At 42.7% G+C, this 11,914-nt stretch overlaps 1 non-coding gene across 1 annotated transcript; it reads right to left on the bottom strand.

The window, feature by feature from the left end:
* Nucleotides 1–4,808: 4,808 nt before the first annotated feature.
* On the bottom strand, nt 4,809–4,890 carry trnas-gcu (transfer RNA serine (anticodon GCU)). Its single transcript has one exon. It is a non-coding gene; the product is annotated as a tRNA-Ser (tRNA).
* Nucleotides 4,891–11,914: the final 7,024 nt, after the last annotated feature.

Below are 11,914 nucleotides of genomic sequence, written 5' to 3'. Positions count from 1 at the left end.
TGTCTCTACTACCCTTCTTGAGCAAGAGAACCACATTTGCTATCCTCCAGTCCTCAGGCACTATTCTTGTAGACAATGATGATTTCTTCCTTTGCTTCCCAGAGGATCCTCGGATAGATCCCATCCGGCCCAGAGGACTTGTCTATTTTCACACTCTGCAGTATTTCTAATACCTCTTCCTTGTGAACCCCAATCTCTTCGAGTCTCGATGCAAGTATCTCTGTATCTTCCTCGCCAACATTTTCATTCTCTGTAGTGAACACTGTCAAAAATATTTATTTAGTGTTTCCCATGTCTCCTCTAACACCACACACAACTTCCCACTATTATTCTTGATTGGTCCTAATTTACCTCTCGTCATTCTTTTATTCCTGACATACCTATGGAAAGCCTTAGGGTTAAGCCTGATCCAATCCGCCAACAACTTCTCATGTTCCTCCTGGCTCTCATGTCTCCCCCTGGCTCTTCTGAGCGCTCTTACTAGTTCATGCAGGGAAACGATTCTGTCTGCTGCACAACATCATTCTGCTTCGAAATGTCAGGCAGTATTTCATATTGATTACTGTAAACGTTAACCTTTAACAAGTCATGACAGTGAAATCACTGAATCCTCATCACTATACTACCAGGAAAGATTTCTGTCAACACCACCCTGGACACCATGAGATTCGCCATTCTATTCTCCCATCCTTCTGTGCGTGATCCCCTCGCCCTATTCCGGTCTTGTTGGTTGGTTTACAATACTGAGGCTATCCAATCATCTTTGCATTTCAGTTTCTAAAGGATGAGACCTTCTCTCTGAGCTGGCAATGTGCTTGCTCATTGGTGATAACACTGACCTTGTAAACTAGTAAAGTGCTTGAAATAGGCCATTCCTGTTTTTCATTCCAAGAATTTGAGGCAAACCGTTCGGCAGGACAGGAAATAGCGGGCGTGAGCAGTGATCAAGTTTGGCAGCAAGAAAGAGGTGAGACAGTATAAACTACAGAGTAATGGGGGAAACAATGGGCAAGGAACACTGGGACGGGAGGGGCTGAATGCTTCCTTTCTTTGCTGTAACCAGACACTGGTGTTGAACTCTGAAATGGGACAACATCAGACAAATCTGAAATCTTACTTTCTGCTTGTTTTCTCCCGAGGACTGTGTCACACTTGGGGAAATGTGTCTGCGTGCTTCAGTCTATGGGTAAAAATGGGGTTCAGTTCCCATCTCAAACTTTAATCCCATTTATTGTGTTTTACAAGATTAAAACGTTCCAGAGAAATTAGCATTCAGGTGAAACGTCAGAGCTTACAAGGTTACAGACCAAGTGCTGGGAAATGAGATGAAGGGACCCATTTCTGTGCTGTAAACACTCAATAATTCAATAATTTTTGAGGGGAAACATATCTGCAGTGACATAATTCCAAAAACTGTGTTATGAAAAAACGGTGCAACTGCTTCTGCCCTCATCCCTGGTGGTCTAGTGGTTAGTATTCAGCGGTTTAACTGAGTGGCCTGGGTTTCATTACCGTTCAGGAAATCAGGACTTCTTGTTCCTGATGCAGAGAGCGCAGCTCTACCAGGAATCTGTTTCATCCCTTAGATCAGTCAATACCGCAGCTCTTCAAAGAAGGGAAAATGTCTTCCCTCTCTCTGCACAGTCGGACAGTTAATCCTTCATTCTCCTCTGATTCCACTTCCCAAAGAGTTTCAAAATACCGTAAAAACGGAGTCTCAGCTACTTCTTTTCTGTGCTTTTCATACATAGGAGCTGCAGCGATTGAGTGCATTGGTTTCTGAAAAGGAAACGTACCTATGAGCAATGTATTGGGCTATTCCAGGATTGCCTTCTCTGACAACGGTGGGACATGACTGATGTTGTCTATGATATGGAAGTGCCAGTGTTTGAGTTGAGTAGACAAAGTTAAAAATTACACAATATCAGGGCATAGTCCACCAGGTTTATTTGGAAACACTAGCTTTCAGAGAGCCTCTTCTTCACCAGGTGGGTGTTTTTCTGCAGAAACTTGGTGTGTGTGTCAATATGTGCGATCTTTTGGAAGATCATCTGGACTTTAACAGACCATTCGTGGTGTCGATGGTACCCATGACTTGGAGGTATTGGTGTTGGACTGGGGTGGCCAAATTTTAAAATCACAAAAAGCCACTTTAGATTCCAACAGTTGACAAATACCTGATGAAGAAGCAGTGCATGGAACACTGGTGCTTCCAAATCCGCCTGTTCGATGCAATCTGGTGCTGTGTGATTTTTACTCTGATTGTTCTTGGTAATGTTTAACTCATCGAAGACAGTGAAAGAATTTTCGTTCGTGGAGATGAAAATTTCACATATTATCCACCTCAGCGGAACAAAAATGATTAGTTTGTATGTGTGATGAATCTCCACAATGCGCTTGCGCCAAGTAAAAGTCGCACTTACAACCGCCTGATCCGTAGCCAGCTATACGAATGGTTGTACCACTGGCCAGATGAACAGGTGAGATTTTACACGCTACAGAGCTGTGGTGTTAACAAGGACATGAGCAATGACAGTAACAGTCACAAGGTGAACAAACAACAAAGGAAATCACCATCATTGATTCACTTCAAATTGTCCTCAAAAAACGACCATTCACAATCTGATCAGCCAATCAATGAGGTCACTGCTGATCAAGGAAATTGAAACTTACTTTGCTGCGTTTTCAAAATAATTTGAGGTATACTCCAGCCTAATCATAACATCACATATTCCCGTTAATTTTGAGTTTTAGATTACGTTAATGATCTGTCCGTATTTGCAGGAAACTGAACAACATGAAATGACTGAAAACGTCCTTCCGGTGATGTAAACCAGTGCAGAGTCGGCCAGGAAAGAAAAGACAGAGACATGAAACATCACTCCCATTTCTCTCTGTACCAATGCGTTTTCCTGAGTTGAATATTTGCAGGACTTGTCTTTAATATCTAAAGAATCAATTATTTCCCTGGGAAAGATTCTTCATAAATCAATTAACATCAGAGTCGTTGAATCATATTTTACTTCAGATTAAAATAGTTGATTATCCTTTCCCCCAGCCTAATGTCCCAATCCTCCCTCCTCTTCCATGTAAATACCAGCTGCTCCAAGTGCAGTTGGAGCTCCCAATCTGACGTTTCAATGCTCTTTGCTGCTCCATTCAATAGAAGCTGCTCTACTTGAAGTTGGAGCTCCCAGTTTGATGTCCCAATGTTCCCTGCTCCATGTCAATAGAAGCGGTCCAGTTGAGGTTGGATCTATCACTCTGATGTCCCAATGCTTTCTGCTGCTACATGTCATTAAAAGCTGCTCCTGGTGAGAGTGGAGCTCCCAGACGGATCTTGCAAAGCTCCCTGCTCCATGTCAACTGAAGCTGCTCCAAATGAGGTTAGATCTCGCAGTCTGATGTTGCAATGCTCCTTGCTGCTTCATGTCAATACAGGCTGCTCCAGGTGAGGCTGGATCTCAGTCTAATGTTCCAATGCTCCCTGCTGCTCAATGTTAATAAAAGCTGCTCCAGGTGTGGTTGGAACTCCCAGACTGATGTCACAATGCTCCCTGGTCCATGTCAACAGACGCTGCTACAGATGAAGTGGGAACTCCCATTCCTGGCAGATCACACACCTCTATACCATCACAGAAATATTGCCCACTGAGCATTTCCACCACTGCAGCCATTGGTGGGAAATCCACATCATGAGAACCTAATATTAATTTTAGTCACCACAGAATCATTATTTCCAAAAGTCATTCTTTCTTAAACCTTATTTAGCATGTGCATATTGCAGTCAATCCGAAGATAGATAATGGTGCTAATTGATGTATTCTCAATAAAAATTACATCCTATTTTTCATGTTGAGTAATTGCGACTTCGCAAGGAAAATGTTTGTAATGAAATCACACTTTTATTCCAGGTAAGGGAATGTGGTTTGCATTATTTAAAATAAACTTGTTCACTGTGTAAAATAATCAAATTGGTCTCAGTTTCAAAACAAAATTGGTTACGTTGTCATCCATCTGAAATGTGGTGCCTTATTCTTTCAACCACACGGGTATTATAACGAAACGTCTGTTAATGACATGCGTATGAAGACACTTTAAATCATTTTTCATGATTATGCTGCATGAATCTGCGGTTATTGATGCACAGTTTAGGTTCAGTCCCTAAAGTTAATATGCTGACTTCTCCAGTTTTTCATAGTTCAATGTGATGCATCCAGTGTGTGTATAACGAGAGGGAGCTCGCTTCCCACATCTTGTGTTTGGGCCTTATGTCCAGCACTCCTCAATGGCGAGAGCAAGGGGCGAGGGCGAGGGAGAGACCAATTTGTAAGTCTTTCCGTGCCCATGCACAGCACCCACATCGGCAATTCTCTACTGTACATTTACAGCTAGTTCTCGGTGCCCCTACACCCACGCCCTGCTCCTTTTGAAATATCTCCATTATTTTGTGCTCTTCTCACCAAGATGAATCACTTCTACTCAACCTGGTCCAGATTTCATTTGACAAAACACTCATTAAGAATCCCACTGCATAAACATGCCCCTCACATCTCTTGTTATTTGGTTTAACTGGATCTCTTTCATATGATAAAAGGTCACAGCAGCTTGACTTGAAAAAGAAAGTCGCGTTCCTTTTCAATATCCCAATCCAATTTACATTTCAATGCAGTTTAGGCAACAGAACCAAATTATTCTTTGAGATTTTATAATAGCGTCGATGCATACAAACTGACATGGCAGTTTCAATTTCAGTAAGACAGCTGTGATCATCCAAAAATAGCAACATTGAAAACCACTGATAACACCGACGAGAGTGGGACTCGAACCCACGCGTGCAGAGCACAATAGATTAGCAGCCCATCGCCTTAACCTCTCAGCCACCTCGTCATACAAACCTAAGCACCTATAATCTTATCAATAAGTGAATTGCATAAATTATGCAGAGCAGCAGAATTTCTCCCTTGTTTTGGTGAAATGATAAATAGCACAGTACCGTTCCAAGACTATGGTCTGACCTCTGGGTTGTGGGGCAAGCGCATTCCCACTGTGACACTCTGCTCACAGTGGTCTGAACAAAAATGAAGAAATGACTATGTAACAAGGTCTGTTGAATTCTGTGAAGATTTGAAGTCAATGGAATGAAGAATCCGAGACAGCAGGAGGTGTTCATTCAAGAAAGAGTTGGATAGAGCTCTTAAGGATAGTGGAATAAAGGGTTATGTGGATAAGGCAGGAACAGGATACAGATTGAGGATGATCAGCCATGATCATAATGAATGGTGGTGCTGGCTCGAAGGGCAGAATTGCCTACTCCTGCACCTATTGTCTATTAAATTGCCTGTGAGGAATTGTTTGCCAGACTGGAGGAGAGTGCATAGTGCTCAATGTCATTATTCGGAACACCTTTCTCCCACTCAGATATGTTTGACACGCACCTGTGTACAGAACAGACAATTTCAAAATCCTAAATAAGGCTAAACTGACAATTGAATTCAACAATGCAAAAACCTTGATCTGCATCATTTTCCTGGGCCGTGCGACACCAAGTCACTGTATGATCACAGCAACACAGTGAGCAAGTGTCAGAAGGAAAATGAGTGCAGTGCCAGAGCGCATGCTGGGAGCAGCAGTTGACACACAGGGAAGTGCATTTCCCACAACAGGAACACTTCCCAACAGCGGACTGCGGTGGAAGAGATTCAGAGGGGCTTTACACTTAGGAATTTGATGGCAAATGTCGAAATTGTATATTTCAACAATCTACCCATCTTTGCAAAGAGTAGCTCACCACTTTCCTCACTCGGGGTCAGAACCACTGGTGAAGATGATCCTATAATCCCCGTTACTAGCCATGGAATCAGAGAAATTCGGTTTCCCAAACGTTAAGATAAAACCAGGAATGTGGAGGTAAGCATTAATGTGTTGCTCTTGTGCTGCAGGTGACCAGTGCACGGTATCTCTGTGCCAGTATAGTGGGCTGTGCTGTGCCAAAGTTTTACGTTTGAGCCTCACATGGAGCAGCTTCAATTTGTCGTCGTGTTGAGGGGTACGGATAAAAGATGCTATTGAGCAAAGCCAAGTTTATGGGAAGATACCCGTGTTTGTGGATTGAGAAACGACCTTTTCTGGATAATGACTCCTTGATCAACAAACATAGTGCAAGTATTTAAAACGTGAAGAGACATGTGTGGAGAAAGAGCCGAAGGTGATTTTTCAGCAGATGGATAGCGTTTCCCATGTGCACTGCGTTAAATTCCGGGAAAATAGATGTTGAACTGGTTTCATGTTACACAGTTTGTTGCAAACTCACAAAGGTTGTTGCAATAATAAAAAAAAGAAATCACATAGGACCGTTTGAATATTGTATTGAATTGAATTTTGGTCTGAGCATATTTTATCTTCAATGGCGTGGTGCAGAGAAGTACAGAGGGTTAACAACACAAAAGGACAGAGTCTTCTTGGTGGATTTCTTGGGTGGAGTTAAGAATGTATGAAATATACATAACATCATGTGAATGTGGTCAAATCTTTAAAGTAGGTGTTGCGTCTCCAAGTGACGATTCAATTCCGACTCATTAGGATATAACTTCTCTCTGCAGTTATTTTAAGACATCAGCTCCATTTGCAGAGTTTCACCTTGAATAATACGTCACACCTTACCAATCCATGAACATTTTATATTCAATCTTATTCAGTTGTACGTGTTCATGAAATGTCTTTGTTTCCGAACTCAACTACACTGACTTTCTCTCAATGGTAAATTCCCTCCTTGTATGTTTGCTCGTGTATCTTTTAAAACACTATGAAATCAGCTTCTATGCTTTATTCACGATTTAAATAACTCTATTGAGTGGAAGAAACTCTCATCCAAACCTTTCTTAATCATTCACTAATGGTTTTGAAGCTCTAACTAAAGTTATTGTTCCACTCGAAAGAGGGAATTTCCCTGATTTAGTCATTCAAACCTCACGTTATGTGAAAATCTCATTTGTTTACATAAAAACTTGTGTGTTTCTACTCCAGTATTCCCAAATCTCGTGAGTAACTCATTCATTCTTTCTATCATCCCGATTAAACCTTTTTCTATCCTTTCTGATATTTTTATGTCTCAGTAAACAACACCACTTGGCATGCTAATATCTTGCTATCCAGGGAATAGCGTCTGTGCCCTTTCTAACTTCTTTACATGATTTTGGTGGAGAATGAGGACAAGGATTACACACAATGCTCCCACTGAGGGTGACCTAAAGATTTTACAGTTACACTATGAACTCTGCTTTTTAAATATGACTTCTCTATCTATAAACTCCAATAAGGTAAATTTTATCTATCCAATTCATGAACATCGTCTCCATGGAGACGAAAATTATCTATCACTCCCTTTATTCTTCCACGGAATGTTCGGAAGGTTTGTAAGGCCAACATCTCTAATCTTTATAGAGGGAGTGCGAACCAATCAGTTTTATGATTGGATTCATCCAATACTACCCTCTGCTGGCCTGCCCACGCCATCTGCATCAGTGTCACAGTTTTTGGCTCTGTGCAGATAGCAAATCCTTTGCTGTGAATCTCTCAAATTACACGTTCGTTTGATTTTTTCAAATAATATCTTTGGAAACACAGAGCAGTTTTGTCTGATACTAAGCGATATTGTCCCTGCGTCATTGTCAACACTACCAGGCCTTTTTTTGGGAATTTTCAATACTTTTCCACGTAATATGTAAGCATTGCAAGTCACAGAATCAGAAATCAATTCATGTCATCTGCTGACAAAATGGTTCACTCGGAGGTGAGCATTTCCATTCTGACGATCCCAAGTATATTTGCAACTATCCATCTACCAGCATTGTGTGTGTGTGGTTGGACGCGGGGTGAAGCGGGCGGGAAGATGTGTGTGTCAGTTTGGATGGTGCTGTGAGCTGCTGCCTTCTCTCCCACTCAGACTGAATAATCGAAGGTTATCACCCTCTGCCACCATCACTGCAGTAGGGTGTGGTGGCCAGTTAAGAGAGAGATTGTGTCATTTTAAGCACCACAGAGACTGCCAGACCTGCAACCACACGCAGACACTCACAGAGAAAAATACAGACACACACATACAGGGGGTGGGGGGAGGTGGATATCGACCAGTCCACTACCCAGCTTCGCACTTTCTATCCTATTCCGAGGTGTTTCTCCTGGAATAGGAGACGGGGAAGGATTCAGTGAGGGTGGGAGTGGTTGACACTACTGTTAGTGCTGGTGCAGGTGTGTGTGGGTGGGGGGGGGGGTGGGGGTTGGGTGGGTGAGATGGTGACGTGTCCAAAGGGAGTTCTTCAAGAGTGTTATATCCATGCAGTGCTATTAGTGAAGGAGATATAGTAGAGAGGAAAAAAGAGAGAAAGGGAAGGTGCTGCATGCAGCAGTGAGAGTGGTGGAGCATACGTCTTGTTCCGGGGTAGATGTTATGACAGATATACAGTGACTGTGAGGGAGTAGAGAAAATACGGTGACCTTATCCTGACAGAGTGGGGAAGGTAATTGATTCTTGTCCTGTATTGCTGGACATTTCTTCAGACGGCAGATACTGCTCTGAGCTCAGACCATGATTGGTGGGTCTGGTAGTGTGGCTCCCCTTTTGGGGAGAGAATTTCCCTCTCTGTACGCGCCAATCCACCAGGATATGTGGGCCCCAGTCGACAAACTGTGGTATAATTTCCCCTTCTCTGCCATGTTCAGGATAAACTATGGAGGGCAGCTCCAACCTGAGAAAGCAAAACCATGTGCCAATTGGCTTTTAAAGATGGCACCAATGCCAGGGGTCGTGGAGTATCGGGAGCATCTGGGCGATGGTGAGAACCTCCAGCCATGATGAATGGGAGAATCGGGCTGGCATTGAATAAGAGGGACTCCATGGGGTGAGGTGGGTAATTAATGAGGTGAGTTTGATAAGATAGCATCATTTAGCTCAGCCTCATGCAGACAATCCCTCTGTCCTACTCAATGAAAATGTCAAAGTCGGTTGGGATATATATTCGCAGAGAAATTGGTCAGTTGTGAAGTGAGAAGCCTTCAAAAATGTGATGTCAGGAGTAAAGAGAGATATGTCCCTCTTAGGTTGAAGGGTAAGGCTGGTACGTGTAAGGAATGCTGGAGAAATGGAGAAATTGAGGTTCTGGTCACGGATAAGAGGGAAGAATATGTCAGTTATAGATAGCAGGAATTGAGGGATTTTTTCTTAATGCATTCACGGGATGAGGGCGTCCCTGGCTAGGCAAACATCCATTACCCATCCCTAATTGCCTAGAGAGCAGTTAACAGTCAACCACATTGCTGTGGGTCTGGAGTCAAATGTAGGCCACACCAGGTAAGCATGGCAGTTTACTTCCTTAAAGGGTATCAGTGAACCAGATGGATTTTTTCGACAATTGGAATGGTCATCATTAGTTTCTTAATTCCTGACTTAATGTGAATCAATAGAAGAGTCTGAAGGCAACAATAGTATACTTAAGAGGGAAAGTGCGAGCGTAAAAAAAGGGGACATGTGATAGCTTTGGCTTCTTCAACTACGTCAAGGACAAAAGAGTAACTGTGGAAAGAATAGGACATCCTTCAACATCAGCAAGCCTGCCCATATGCAGAACCACAGGAAATGGGGGAGATACTGAACGAATATTTTGTATCAGTATTTACTGTGGAGGAGGATATGGAAGCTAAATAATTTGGGAAATAAGTAATGACATCTTGGAAAGTGTCTGTATCACAGAGGAGCTGCTGGAGGTCTCAAAACATGCAAAGGAAGGAAAATGTCCTGACTTTTATGAGATGTATGCTAGATCTCTGTGAGAAGCTAGGAAAGTGATTGCTGGGCCTCGTGCGATCATCAATAGCCACAGGTAAAGTGCCGGAAGACTGGAAGTTGGCTAACGTGGTGCCATAACTTATGGAATTTAAGAAGGGTAATAGGGAAAAGCAGTGAGTATGACGTCAGTGGTGGGTAAATTGTTGGAGGGGATTATGAGGCATAGGATTATCACTCACTTTGAAAGGTAACGACGGATTAGGGATAGTCAACATGGCTTTGTGCAAGCAACGTTGTGTCTCACTGACTTGACTGAGATTTTTTTGAAGAAGTGACTAAAAAGATTAATTGAGGTAGAGAGATATACATTGTCGATATGGACATCAGTAAGGTGTTGAACAACATTGTGCATGGTCATCTGTTTAACAAGGTTGGTTCATATGAAATACATGGAAAACTAGCCATTTGGATACAAAATTGACTCAAAGGTCCAGACAGAGGGTGGTGGTAGAGGTTGCAATATCCTGGCAGAGGTTTGCAGTGCTCCCCATGCTGTGCAGATAGTCCGGTTTATGGAGGTATCCACTAGCACGGCCTGCACAGCTCTCCATTTTGGCCGTTAACTTACCCCAATTTAAGATATCTGGGCTGGTTCTGTGAAGCAGATTTATAATTTGAGGCAATAGACCAATTCAGCTGATCGAGCAATGTATTTATTCAATGTTTGCATTCTTGTGATTGGGCCCACCGTTGTCTCACTTATCCAGTTAATACAATCCCTCCATCTCCTTATCCATATTTTCACCAATTTATCAATTAATTAATTATTTGTTTTTTTTTTCTGCGTCTTTCCCGAGCATTGGCTTTGGACTCCCTCGTGTATCGAGTGATGGCATAGTGAAGCTCAGAAACATTGAAATAGTGTGTATCAGGCTGTTGTTCACTTCTCAATGTGTCCCATGTGATACTCCATGGGCAAGTGTGTTCCAGGAGCTTTGATTCACGTGTTTGAATCTTGGTATGCGCCTTCTCATGGAATGCCTCTGTTTGTCCCTCTCAGTTGATGGTGGGGTCAGTAACGCAAGGAAGATCCTTAAGTATAATTGCAAAGGACAAGGCATCTAACTTGTAGCTGAGGGGACTCTGACTGCCTCCTGTTAGTGGAGGGACTGGGGATTGTTTGCGAGAAGTTGTGCTGTAAGCTGCTTCAGACATTCCAGGAGACCAGAGGATTTGGTGTCCCAGCTCGGGACGTAGCACGGAACTATAGTAACAGCATCTGGGTCTGTAACATGAACAACAAATGGAGCAGAGGCTGCAGAGAGAGGAAGCTCTCAAAACCATGGAGTGAGTGTGTGTGGGGAAAGGGACCAGCAATATCTGTTTGTGTCTTAGCCTGGACAAGCACACCCTCTCACTCTCCCCGTTACATACACTGATGCACATTCTCCCTCTCTGCACCTCACACACACTCACACTCCCCCCTCTCATATTTCCCACACGCACTCCACTCTGTCTCACACACACATGCACACACAACCACTCTCTCTCCCTCCCACACTCACACCCACACTCCACCTCACTGTCTCTGACACACAGACAATGTCTCTCTCTCCCCCTTCACACAGACACGCCCCTCTCTCACACATATGCACACGCACACACACGAATGCACATATAAATCTGTGGGTTGAATTTACATTTTCCCATTTGTATTTGCAAATGCATTTTATTTTGTTCCAAAACATACAATTTGTAGACATTCAGTCAATGTGTTATTTTGCAAATCGTACTTTGTAAATAAAACCAGTCTAACTCCAGGTCAAGACACAGACAGAGTCCAAACAAGTCGTCAAGCTTAGAATACATTGTCTGACTGCACGTGTTACTTCATTTACATCGATAATACCTGAAGGTATCTCCAGGCAGTGACTTGAAATAAATTCGGCAATTTTCATATTAACCAATCAAACTCGCACCTCCATTCTAACTGATTTAGTATTTAAGAGCCATCTTATGTGTGTGTACAATTCATGTGCATGAGTTGTACAACCCTTTGATCTTTTCCTTATATCTTCTGTGTTTAAGGTCTTCCTGTCGCTTACACCTGATGAAGGAGCAGCATAATGA

This window comes from Chiloscyllium plagiosum, unplaced genomic scaffold, assembly GCF_037043375.1.
Source record: "Chiloscyllium plagiosum isolate Xiang-an unplaced genomic scaffold, Cpla_swu_hap1 HiC_scaffold_31, whole genome shotgun sequence".
Lineage (NCBI taxonomy): Eukaryota > Metazoa > Chordata > Chondrichthyes > Orectolobiformes > Hemiscylliidae > Chiloscyllium > Chiloscyllium plagiosum.
Note: the sequence above shows the minus strand (reverse complement) of the source record. Positions and strands in the feature narration are given on the sequence as shown.